Source organism: Drosophila ananassae, chromosome XR, assembly GCF_017639315.1.
Source record: "Drosophila ananassae strain 14024-0371.13 chromosome XR, ASM1763931v2, whole genome shotgun sequence".
Classification (NCBI taxonomy): domain Eukaryota; kingdom Metazoa; phylum Arthropoda; class Insecta; order Diptera; family Drosophilidae; genus Drosophila; species Drosophila ananassae.
In genome coordinates this window covers 11901139-11915013 of record NC_057932.1, presented here as the reverse complement: position 1 = coordinate 11915013, position 13875 = coordinate 11901139, and the positions used below count along the sequence as shown (strand labels likewise).

At 38.1% G+C, this 13875-nt stretch overlaps 1 long non-coding RNA gene across 1 annotated transcript; it reads right to left on the bottom strand.

Moving 5' to 3' along the window:
* Positions 1 to 3905: 3905 nt before the first annotated feature.
* LOC116655309 lies at positions 3906 to 10062 on the bottom strand. The gene is made up of 2 exons (XR_004310437.1): positions 9993 to 10062; positions 3906 to 4467 (listed from the first exon to the last, which is right to left on the bottom strand). It is a non-coding gene; the product is annotated as an uncharacterized LOC116655309 (long non-coding RNA).
* Between the last annotated feature and the right edge of the window lie 3813 nt (positions 10063 to 13875).

The following is a 13875-nucleotide window of genomic DNA, read 5'->3' as shown; positions in this document are numbered from 1 at the left end:
TATCCTACCGATTTCGCGGTCTTTTTCGCAAATCTAAAGATAAATCTTGACCGCGTCCAGTTTTGTCCAATCTCTTCCAACAACGAAGAATTACTTTTTTTTACACACAACATAAAAAAGCACATATTTTCATAGATCGAAGTATTTCTAAGTAAATCTCCAAAAAAAAAACGCCGATTACCGTTGCATTCACAAAGAGAACTTATAATCTTGAATGCGTACGAATAATTTTTTGCCGCATTTTAAGCCCTTGTTTTGCTTTTATTTATATATATAATATTTTTTTTATTTAATATTATGGTTTAAAAGACAGTTTTTAATAGAAAATAAGAAAATCACTGCCCAAAATTTCTTACTTTCCCGGATATATTTTTAGTGTCCGAATAATTTCTGTGCTGACTGTATCTTCAATTTTCTTTAACAATCTCAATTTTTTCAATATTCAATTTTCAGTTTAAATTTTCAATTTCAATTTTCAACTCCAATTTTCAATTTCAATTTTCAAGTTCAATTTTCAATTTCAATGTTCAATTTTAATTTTCAATTGCATTTCATCTGTTTTCGCACTTTTTTTTAGTTTTTTATAAGTAAAAATCATTAATGTATAAATGTTGTAAATTATTTTAAATCAATTTTTGCCTTCATTCACTCCTGTTTCTCCTTCATTGACCTCCATCTCGTCATGCCTGCTAACCGAAAACATGCCAAAGGAATTGAGGAACTTCATTCCTCAAGGGTGTCTCTAGATACACACTTTTTTTTTACAAGATTATACAGAGCCACCCTTAATTCTAAACAATTCACCGTTTACATAACTTAAATTTGTAGTTTAATTTCATTCATCATTGCCGCGCAAACACATGCACCAAGACACCAAGACCTCTTCTTTATCGTAACGTGCATTATTCTCTGCATTATTTTCTTTAGCTTCTTTTATTTTCAGCATACTAAAAGGCCTAGCCTCTTTTCCTATTAGCAACTCTAGAACACTAGACTTTGTAACTCTATTTGTAGAGCAATTTAATTAACTAATTGCAATGCATCCTGCCAAGAACGTTTGCTAGTTACTACAGCAGTTAGCATAGCTTTTAGCGTGCTCATTACACGTGTAAACAGCTGAGCAACAATCAAATATAGGATAACAGAAGCTGTCATATAAGTTATCGAATAGTAGAACGAGACTGTTAATAAAGCTGCGAGTAGTTAGTCTTAAGCAAGAACTAGAGCAGAAACGACGCATAAGTTAAGACCAAAAGACAATTATGTAAACGCCAAAAAAAGATATGCCTGACTTCACAGCTTGAATGCAATTTTCTGAGTCTAGATTAAGAGTGTGATACAAGTAAACAAACTTTGTAAATGCATCTACCTGGACAATCATGTATGTATTCCTTTAGGTCGTTTTTTCCACTGAGCTTGCCACCTAGTCTAGAGTTTTCTGCCATCCTAAACGCATCAAAGCCTCGTGTATATGGTTCGGACCACCTAAACGCCTTAGGAATCAGTGGTTAACAACGAGTCTTGCCATTACCTTGTATCTTGCGATATAATAGCCCACTTCTAATTTCGTAAGTTTTCATTACATCTGTCTCTATATTTTCGCTGTTTAATTGGTCCACGACTTTTATTATGCTATCATCTCGTTGCTGTTCCGCTATCAGCCAATTATTTGTTATTGCTGCTAGATCTACACAAACGTCTGCTGCTCTACGGATGGCAGTTGAAACGATAGGAATTGGATTGCGCGAAAAAAGTTCACGTGTACCATTAGGCAACCCTTTCGATATTCAATGCTAAAATCAAAAGCCTGTAAATCCACCCACCAACGGTGTACTTTTGGGGTCAATTCAGCTTTCTTCTGAGTCGCTCTTAGTGAATTGCAATCGGTGTGCACAGAAAATTTTCTACCATGTAAATAATGCCTGATGTGTTTCACTGCATTGTAAACAGCTAAGGTTTCTAGCTTATATGAGTGATATTTAGCTTCGGATACTGTCGTGCGTTTGCTGAAATATTCAATTCTTCGTTTACCATCTATTTTGTGTATTAGCACTGCGCCATACCCGTCGGCACTGGCATCTGTATGCAATTCGATTTGGATTTCAGGGTCAAAGATTGTCAGTACGGGGTCAGACGTCAGTACTTTGATAATCTTTTGTCGGATCTGCTCATGCTTCTCTTTTTAATTAAACGTTTTAAGTTTAAAGGTCAACTCATAGAGCGGCTTCATCTGCTCTAAAAAGCGCGGGAAAAATTGTCTGAAGTATGATGCCAAACCTATGAATTGCATTAACTGAGTTACAGTGGATGGTGGCGACAGAACAGTCAGGGCTTCTAGGCTTCTTATCTTTTTAGTTTTTTTTGTTAAGGGAGTACTAACTGTATTGCAATTTACTTAAGATTGTTTTAACGTATGCAGCTTGGCATATTCATACCAATAAAATTTTTTATTTGTTTTAGGTCGGTCATTCTAAACTTTTTCATTAAATAATTTTTTAAATTATTCATTGTTATTATATTCCCTGTAGCTATCACCACATCGTCAACATATAATAGCACATAAATATTTTTTTTGATATCACCTTTGTCAAGGATATATATACAGCGATCTACGGAAGAGTTTACAAACTCACAATCTTTTTATGTTTGCTTAAAGACTTCAAACCAGCATCTAGCAGCTTGTTTGAGTTCGTAAGTTTCCTTATTCAATTTAAATCCATTGTCACCATTGTACTGTACACCTTTCAGGAGGTCTCATATATACATATTTCCTGTTTTAACGTTCCACTTAGGAATGCAGTTTTTACATATATTTGATAATATAAAAAAATCTCTTGACGAGGTAAAGTACCGGTCAATTTTAGTGACGAAAATATGCTATATAGGTGTACAAAATTGCATATAATACATATTCTTATTCGGCACGTCCAAGAAAAACAAAAAAAAATTGATATCAGATATTTTGGGTTTCGCATATAAAGCTTTCTACTCGTAAAATTGTGCAGTTGTAAGTCTTCTCATTAAGACATGAGACACAGAAACACAAAGCAGAATTACAATGTTTTAGTCCTAGTTGAGCCAATGTTTCTATTTTACATTTTAAGCCCTTTTCATATTTGGATTTTATTTTGAAATGAATAAACTAATATACTCCATATATGTACTCCCTACTAGATACAATCCATATTTTTTAGGCTTTTGATCAAATATATACATGTAACGGCTTGTATCGGATGGATTGCTGATGCAGTTTTGAAGCGACTTGCTCTAAAACTGTCGTGAAGGAACGGGTAGGTTTAGGGACTGTTAGTGGCAGCGCTCTTACTTAGCTATAGAAATGGGTGGAGAATAGAGCTGGAAAAACATCGATGTTCGGTGACATCGATGTATTCAATGTTTTAAGGGGAAAAAATCGATTATAATCGATTATCGAAGTTTAAAACCAATTTTTTTTGTGGTTAATTTCTAAATTTATTTACAGGAGATCACTCATTCAGAATTCATATAGTAGATCATTTCAGCATTTTTGTTCAAAAACAAAAGCTTATCCACAATTTTTGGCTTTAGACAGCATTTGCATTTTTGTAATACTGGAGTCAGCATTGGAAGTTTCAGCGTATCTTCGATCAGTATATTTATACTGTGTGCAAAACAAGGAAAGTTTTTTATTTGCAACAAGTCACATGCCTTTTTCATGCTAGCGTCATTGTCCGTTACTATTGATGTAACTTTTTTTAAGACATTCCACTCTGTCAATATAAGGTTTAATGAATCCGAAATAGTAAGAGCAGAGTGGCTTTCAGGAGTTACAAGTTTTTCTGTTAACAACACTGCTGATTAAAGTTCAAAAGACGGCAAGACAAAGTGTACAGTTACCGTTGAATAACCCTCATTGGCTTTAGATGTCCAGCAGTCCGTTGTAATCCCAACGTGATCTACCTGCTCTAATGATTTTTTGAGTTTTTCCTTTGAGGCCTCATACTCATTGTTTAAGATAACGTTAAGATAACGTTTAATGTTTAAGATAACGCAAATGTGTCTTACTTGGCAACTTGTACAAAGGATCCACGCACTTCATTAAATTAACAAATCCGCGATCGGTAACAATGCTAAAAGGTTGCACATCCAATGCTATCATCCTCATTACAGCTTTGTCTATAGCGATTTTTCGAGCAGAGGCATTTGAGTATTGCTTAGAACTTTCAAGAAATTTGTTCATGCATGGTGAAACTGCAATGTTTTCTGCTTGCTCTCTTATAGGATGTGCAGTCCTCAAATGCTGCATCAAATTGCTGGTAATTCCAGACGTTTTGAGGACCTTTCCACATTGCATACAAGACGCGGTTTGATTTGTTCCCTTCTTAAACTAATTCCAAACTATTGAAATTTTTTCCTTGCGCTTGTTATTCGAAATGGAGATTTCTTTGCTTTCTTCGTTTTCCACGTCGCCCAACACATTCGAAGTTCCTGAAATGCAAAATAATATTAATTTATGAACTTATAACAAATGTTCTAATAGGTGTATGTATGTATAAATATGTAAAGCATTAAACATATATGTATAAATATATATATATACATATGACGAGGATTCATTATCCGAGTCTTTGACCGGACTTTCGGCGAAACGTTTTCTGGCGCGTGGCATGTTGATTGAATTTCACAACTCGACTGACTCTTTAATTCATGTCGATCCCTTTTCAATTCCTTCTCACCCTCCAATACACACGCACAGTGTGGTGAGTTATGACGAACACTATCTGTCTCACTCATGCCCACGGCCAGACTACGTTGACAGAATTATGTATCTGCCTCGCACGAAAGAAAGGAGAACCACAAAGAAATAAAACAAATGTGTACCAACAAATAATCGTTATAATTTGAATGTTTAAATTATTCTGCGACACGGCCTTCCTGACCTATCTCACGTCCTCGTGAGTTTACAATATGAAGGTTTTACAAAATATTCTCTTATTATTATTATTATTATTTTCCTTTTAATACAAATTCAAATTCAAGCAGGTTTCGCAAAAATACATTTTTCTTCTTAAATAAAAATTGAACAAATTATTTCTTACTCTTATACAACGTTTGCCATGAGATTCAGATTACCACCAACTTAAATTCAAACAATTAAAATTATTCAGCCTTTTCTTTCATAAGGCGACCATATTCTTCATTTCATTTACAAAAATCATGCCAACAACTAGCACACAGTCGTTAACAAAATAAACTGGCCAGCCAATAAACAAGTTAATTTAGCCCACAGCTTATATCCAGACAAACCGGCCATCACAAATAGCTCACAGTTTAGTCTATAAGCCGGCCAAATAACTGACGTCCGATCATTACCAAAATTTCAATATTAATGCAGCAAATGGAGAGCCACATAACTCGGGCGCTCACCTCTACAGAAAGTCATGAAATATGGAACCGATCCGGAAAGGTCTTTATTCTATTTCAAGATCACAGCCCTCGCCGGCTTGATCTGTGGCATCTTCATCACTGACTTCATCATTTAGTTCTGTGATTTCTTCATCATCACACTCATCATCCAACTCTGTGGTAATCCCCTTCTCAGGCATACGCCTCAAAAATTCGTGAGAATATTTATATGTTCTATTATTAGTTAGTGCCTTAAGTTTATACCGATCTCCTTCCAATATTTCGGTTACTAAAAACGGTCCTCTAAACTTAGGGTCTAATTTTGTCTGATGTCGCTCTTCGTTCTTAAGCAAAACGTGATCACCAACTTTATGTCTTACAATAGTAGCCTTATCTTTATCAAATCTAGCCTTATCATAATTGGCATTCTTTTCCATGTTTTGCTTAGCCATTTCTCTAACTTTATCAATATCAACATCGTTCTTATTTTCAACAACAGGTACGAGACCAAACGGCCTTGCTTCTTTGCCAATAAGTAGTTCTAAAGGGCTAACCTTAGTCACTCTATTGGGCGTACAATTAAGAGCCAGTTGAATTTCGCATAAAGCATCTTGCCATGACCCCTGACCTGTCTCAACCGCTGTTAGCATGGACTTTAGAGTACTCATAACTCGCTCTACTTGGCCATTGGCCCGACTAGCACCCGTGGCGATCAGATGCAAATCTATCTTTTGAACCGAACAGAAATCACGGAATGCTGTGCTTGAAAAACTACGTCCCTGATCTGCGATCAGACGAGAGGGTACGCCGAACAATGATATTTGCGATCTTAATGCCTTAATACAGCTCTCGGTGTCTAGCCTCGATGTATGAGATAAAAAGACAAACTTCGTGAAGGCGTCTATTGACACGATTATGTATTCCTTCTGTTCATTTTTACCACTAAGCTTCCCTGTGATGTCGATGTGGACTGTATGCCACGGGATGTTAACCTTTGGTATGGGATGCAATTCCGCTTGTACCCTACCAGATGGGGGCTTTGACAATCTGCATGTAATACAGTTGTCGACAAATTTGCGAACGTATTTGGACATCTTGTCAAACCAATAGTATTCGTACATTTTCTCAAGGGTTTTTTCCCAACCAAGGTGCATAATTGACTCGTGCACATTGTTTACAGCTGACCACCTAAATGGCTTTGGGATGATAGGGAGACAACGAGTCTTTCCGTTTCTTTGAATTTTCCTATACAGCGTTCCTGCCCTTAACTCGAACGTTTTGGCCAAGTCCTCAGAAAGATCATCGTTACGCAATTTAGAAACAATAGACGACGTTTCTACGTCTCGTTGCTGCTCAGCTAACAACCATTTGTCAGTAATCTCTGCTAAATTTATATGTTTTTCCACTGTACCTTTTGACTGGATGCGATCTTTTGATATGGGATTTCGAGACAGAAAATCTACATGAGCCATTCGTTCGCCTGGCCTATACTGAATGTCAAACTCAAAAGATTGCATGTACGACCACCACCTATGGACTCTTGGAGTCAGTTCCGCTTTTGTGCGAGATGCCTTGAGAGAATTGCAATCGGTAAAAACGATAAAATGTCGACCATACAAGTAATGGCGAAAATGCTTAATAGAATTGAAAACTGCAAGTGTTTCCAACTCATATGAGTGATAACGCGATTCCACTGACGAAGTCCGTTTACTAAAGTATTCGATAACTCGTGGCTTGTTTTCGATTTTGTGCAACAAAATTGCGCCATAGCCATCGGCACTCGCATCTGTATGAAGCTCAGTAGGAAATTGTGGATCGAAAATAGTAAGAACAGGTTCACTAGTCAGGATTGAAATTACCTTCTGTCGTATTTGCTCGTGCTCTAATTCCCATGAAAATGACATGCTTTTTGAAGTTAGAGCATAGAGTGGTTTCAGTAACTGCGAAAACTTGGGTACAAACTGACGAAAATACGAGACCAGTCCAATAAATTGTCTCAGTTGAGTCACAGATTGCGGAGGCGGTAAATCTGTAAGAGCTTGTATTTTTCTAGGATTCGGTCGAATTTCACCTGCTCTAACTTCGAAGCCCAAATATTCTACACAAGATTTAAGAAAGGAGCATTTTTTAATGTTGAAAGAAAATCCTGCTTCGACGAGTGCTTGTAGAGTTATTTTTAGCCTGTCGAAAGCTTCCTCCTTTGTGCGTGCAACTATCATTACATCGTCCATATAAACGATGGCATATGTATGAGTCAGATCGCCTAGGGCACGATTAATGGCCCTCTGGAATACAGAAGGCGCATTTTTAAGCCCAAAAGGCATAGCCAAGTATTCATACTGCCCTTCTGGGGTTACAAACGCTGTCCGTTCAATAGAGCTTGGATGTATTGGGATCTGATGGAAGCCACTCGCCATGTCAATGCACGTGAAAAACCTAGCACCACTCAACCTAGCTATCTGGTCAGATATAAGTGGCAATGGGTACTTGTCGGAAACGGTATTGGCATTAAGCTCACGATAATCAACACACAGACGGTCTGTACCATTTTTCTTGCGGACAAGTAACATCGGACTCGCGAAAGGAGAGGAACTGTGTCTTATTATGTTTGCTTCCAACAGCTCTTGAATGGAATGTCTAACCTTTTCTTTTTCTTCCACACTCAATCGATAAGGGCGTCTTTGAACCGTCTTATTCTGATCAATCAAGCGAATCTCTAACTGTCCCGTAGTCACGCGACTCTGTGGTATACCGTTTATAAAAGAATTTGAATACCCCTGTAATATTGAGAGCAGTTTGTCTTTATCCTGTCCATGTAAATCGGTATCGACACCAGCCAGGTCAGGAGTGCATTCGGAGACTACGACAGGTAATACAGACTTTTCGTTAAACATAGTAAGCGCGCTTGATGTAATTGTCACGCCGATGCCCTGGCTCAAAATTTCCCGGCCAATCAGAGCGTCGTATTTGATATGATTGTCTAAAACTACGTGAAACAAGATTTCGAAAGAACGCTCACAAATTAAAACATTCGCCAATATCTGTAAAGTGCTGCAAACAGAGTTGCCACCTATACCCCTCAATGTCACTACGTTGTTTATTCTAGTGCCGGATAATCTCAGTGATGCAGTCTCTTTGATGAGTGAACATTCGGCTCCGGAGTCGAAGTAAAATTGGAACGACTCACCAAACTGCAGCAACGTTCCTAAGGGCTCAAGTACTGTGCATATGTTTACGTCTTTGATGGTATTGCTCTTCATCGGCGGACGCTCCTGACGATCTGGGCACACAGTAGATACATGTCCAGCTTTTCCACATTTATAGCAGATCACGGATGATCGATCTTTTGCTCCAAATTGTTGATTACGGGGCTGCTGACGCTGAGTTGCCTCTTTATTAAAGCGACATTCCGCCTTCTTGTGTCCGGGTTTGCCACAATTATGACACGTGATGTGAGACATAGTCCTGACTCTTTTTCCTTGGGGTGCTGATAAGTTGTCACTCGAATGCTGATTCTGTCTAGTGTCGAACGAAAAGGCTTTGAGTTCCTGATGCAGCTCGTTTCTGGTTTTGATATCCGTCGTAAAAACCAAACGGCGCAATCGTTTGTCTATCCCAGCTGCATGTGCCAACGTAACGGATACTGCAATCTGCTCGACGCTAAGTGACTTCCAGCGGGCCATAAGTGATGTGACCATTCTGCTTCCATACAGCGACAAGCACTCTCCTTCGTTTGGGCGTGCATTTAGCAAATTCATAACGGTTGCGGCCAAAGTCTCCGTTCCAGAAAAATATTGCAAAAATAATTCTCGGAACTGCGTCCACGTAATGCCGGGAAAACATGTCTGCGAGAGCCAGTGAGATGCGGTGCCTTCCAGTGATTTGCTGAGGGACATTACAAGAGCGCTGCCCACTAGCTGGTTTTCGGACAAGATGTAGTCGACCGTTGAACACCAGGAGAGAGCGTCTGATCCTGCACGATCAGGGTTGAACTTTGGCAGAACAATGTTTTTGGCATCTTTTGGTTCATTTTGAGAGCACTGCACTTGTTTTATTAGCTCAGCGAAATTACGATTTTGCATCTCCAAAATTGACAAAAGATTTGCATCATCGGCTGGAGGCGGAGGTAATCCCACTTCTGATGACGAGGATTCATTATCCGAGTCTTTGACCGGACTTTCGGCGAAACGTTTTCTGGCGCGTGGCATGTTGATTGAATTTCACAACTCGACTGACTCTTTAATTCATGTCGATCCCTTCTCAATTCCTTCTCACCCTCCAATACACACGCACAGTGTGGTGAGTTATGACGAACACTATCTGTCTCACTCATGCCCACGGCCAGACTACGTTGACAGAATTATGTATCTGCCTCGCACGAAAGAAAGGGGAACCACAAAGAAATAAAACAAATGTGTACCAACAAATAATCGTTATAATTTGAATGTTTAAATTATTCTGCGACACATATATATGGGTCTAACGCAAATAAAGATGTATAGATGAATGCATTGTAGAATTAGAGTAGAATTAAACACATTTCTACCCATACATGCATACATGCATACATACAAATATTCATTTTACAACAGTTTCATCAAACTTACTTTTTAAAAATTTGTCCATAATTCTCCCACGATGACTGCCAACACCACCAATTACTCTATTAAAATGAAAGATAACAATGGATTAGTTTTTGTTAATAATATTCTAAATATATTGCGGCAAAATCGATATATCGATGTTATATCGAGGTTTTTTCCAGCTCTAGTGGAGAAATTTATAACCGGTTAAACTCGGCAAAAAAAACTCCCGAATAGCTGGCCCTGGGTTCTTCGTATCACTAGGCTAGAGGTTCTGTCTTTTCACATCGAGACTCAGACCAGTGCAGTTGAAAGTGGTAAAACATAAATTCAATTAAAAATTTGGAGCAGTTAATTGTGAAAATTTGGAACGTAGTCAGTTGGCATTGACTCCGAAGGTAAGCGTTTGGGGGAAACATTAGTCGTTATAAGAGAGGAGATTTCTAAGTCCGCGAAATTCTTTTTGGCTAGGCCGCAACAGCATCGCTCCGCAGAATACCCAAGCGAAAGAGGCAAAGCTCTGGGAACAGGCAGTCCGCGGTCCACAAGCATCGAAGTCGCGACGGAATTCGGCGAAACCCCTGGTGCGGTTGCAGGAGGCCAACGAGAATTGGTCCTGTATCATTTCAAACAAGAAAGGAAAGCTAACTTCGAGCGGAGCCGAAGTTTATATACCCTTGCAGTTCACTCGCAGTCCGCTAGGTGGCGCCACGCATCTTATATTATTAGATATGTAGCGGATCGTATATAGTTGGCCGATCCTTATGAAATTTGGCATATCGAATTATTTTGCCAAAAGAGTAATCTGTACCAAATCCCATCTTTCTAACTTAAAAAACACCAAAGTTATGCCAATTTCGATAGTTCTATGACAGCTATAGGATATAGTCGGCCGATAATGAAATTTTGCACACAAGATATTTTGGTCAAATATAACATGTGTGGAAAGTCCCAACCCTCTAACTTAAAAAACACCATAGTTATGGCATTTCCGATCAATCAGTTATATGGCAGCTATAGGATATAGTCGGCCGATCCCGGCCGTTCCGACTTATATACTGCCTGCAAAGGAAAGAAGGGTGTGTGCAAAGTTTCAACTCGATAGCTTTAAAACTGAGAGACTAGTTTGCGTAGAAACGGACAGACGGACAGACGGACATGCTCATATCGACTCAGGAGGTGATCCTGATCAAGAATATATATACTTTATAGGGTCGGAGATGTCTCCTTCACTGCGTTGCACACTTTTGACCAAAATTATAATACCCTCTGCAAGGGTATAAAAAGGAGAAACCCAGCGAAAAATTGACGAAATTTTAAATTTAAAACATACTACTGTACAGAGCATTATTCAACGGTTCGTACATACATGAGAACAGGGTAGCCAATAAAGGCCGAAATGCACCAAATAAAATATTTACGGAACAGGAGGAGCGCCGTATTGTTCGGAAAATTAAGGAAAAGCCCAAACTTTCGGCTTCCAAAATCGCAGTGGAGGTAGAGCATGAAATGAAGAAAAAGTGCTCCCCAGACACGATTCGCCGTGTACTTCGGGAACATAACTTTAATGGCCAAGTTTTACGTAAAAAACAGTTTATTTCACAGAAAAACCAGGTCACCCGACTAAAGGAGCCAAGGAGCACGTAAACAAGCCAGAATCGTTTTGGAATGACGTCCTATATTCAGTTGAGTCTAAATTTGACATTTTTGGATCGGACGGGCGACAGTACGTTTGGCGCAGGGCAAATACTGAACTGGATTGTAAAAATCTTAGGCCAACAGTAAAACACGGCAGTGGCAGCGTCATGGTTTGGGCCTGCATGTCTGCCAACGGCGTCGGAAAATTAGTTTTCGTGGATGGAATAATGGACAAGGAAGCATACTTGAAAATTTTAAAAGAAAACTTGATTGAAAGCGCAGAAAATCTTGGTATAAAGGACACCTTTAGATTTTACCAAGATAATGACCCGAAGCACACTGCAGGAATAAACAAGGCTTGGTGCATCTGGAACTGCCCTCACGTGGTCAATCCGCCAGCGCAATCACCGGACCTGAACGTCATCGAAAATTTGTGGTCAATTTTGGACACTAGGATGCGCCAACGCAGGATATCCAATAAAACTGACCTAAAATCAGCTTTATTGGAAGAATGGAACAAGATAACACCGGAGACTACAAAAAAACTAGTGGAATCCATGCCTAACAGATTAAAAGATGTTAAGCAAAAAGGAGGACATACAAAATATTAGTAAAATATCTGAACACATTTTTTCTATCAATGAAGAGCTGCACGAAATAAGCTGCACCATAAAAGTTCCTTTATAATTTAGTTTTTCGACTATAACTTTTTGAAAAAGTTTTAAATTTTAAATTTTGTTTTATTTTTAATATAATAAATATAATATTCTTTAATCTGGCTTTTAAATTTTTTTTGTATTCCTATTACTTTTCAAAATATAAAGATTTGAAATATAATTTTTGGCTTGCACGAAATAAGCTCAGAGCCACTGTAGGTGATAGCACGAGGTGGATCATCTCGTTAGTGAAGGTGCGATAGAGCATAGCTCCCAAATGTCCCTAAAAGGTTTATTGAACTTTAGAGAAAGAACTGAGAGGGATAGCTTAAGAATTCATAAGTGAGTTTGCTTGAACCATAAATAATTATACTTTGAAGTAACCAAATTGTTAAATATTTTTATAACTATGATAAGTGTTCACTTTTTACCATTTTTACCCTTTATACCCTATAATTGATGATAACATCTATTATTAATAGATTTTGTTTATTTTGGGAAAAAAAAACACAAATTTTTTTTTTAATCTCTAAACCATTTTTATTCCACATACTTAAATATTTATATAAGTTTTCCTGATTTCTTAATTTTGGCTCAAAATCCTAGATGTAAAGAAACAAAGTAAAACTCAGAGAATTTTTAATTTTTGTATTTTTGTATATTTTAGTATTAATAAACTATTTTATAATGTTTGCTTAGAATCCTAAGTTTCTGATTTCCTAAACCCGCCTCAGTAGCGCTTGCCAAACAAAGGGATCGTGGGAAATTTTTAGTTAACCCGGAAAAACCATGATCAAGGTAGGGAGGGCATCGTTAGTAGAGGTGGAGAACTATCGATGGCGCTATCGACACTATCGATGGTTGGCCGCTATCGAGCCGCAATCGATAGTGTCAGACACGTTCGATAGTGACCCAACCACTATCGATGGTGCCTTCGATAGCTGGCGTCTCACTCGCTAAAATAATTTCAACATTCGCTTGTGTAAAAATTGAATAATTTGGTCTAAAATTGACGGCAATTAAAAAGGAACTAATAAATATGGATCGCTTTTTTAAAAAAAAGGTATTTTTAATGTATTCTACATAAGTATTTTGATGGATAACGTGGCGAATTTAAGGTACACGTCGGAGGTCCGCAAAGCCTATTGCGCCAAGTTCATAAAAGCAAGACTGCGATTGCACCAGCACAGACCCTGAAAAGGATTTTGTTCCCAATAAGCAGACTAACTCAAAAAAGAGTAAGATTTCACATGTTTGGAAATATTTCAAAAATTCCGACGGCCAAAAACTTGTCAAATGCCTTGAAAAAAAAGATTTTAATGTTGGACGATAGTACCGGACACTATCGAGGGTTTAAGAAAAACAATCGCCGGCTATCGATGGCGCCGACTATCGATAGTTCTCCACCTCTAATCGTTAGCTCCTAGTACATCAAGGAGTAGTTTAATGACCGATCCTACGAATTTGTTTTCTTCTTTCCTATCCTTTCTGGTTGTATTTTCCACAGTTTTCGGTCATAGCTCATCCGGTAGCTTATTTCGTCATTTTTTTTTTCGCACGTTTGTTTAAATTAAATAATAATAAGTCCTGATAAGGCACCCGTGATTGGCCAA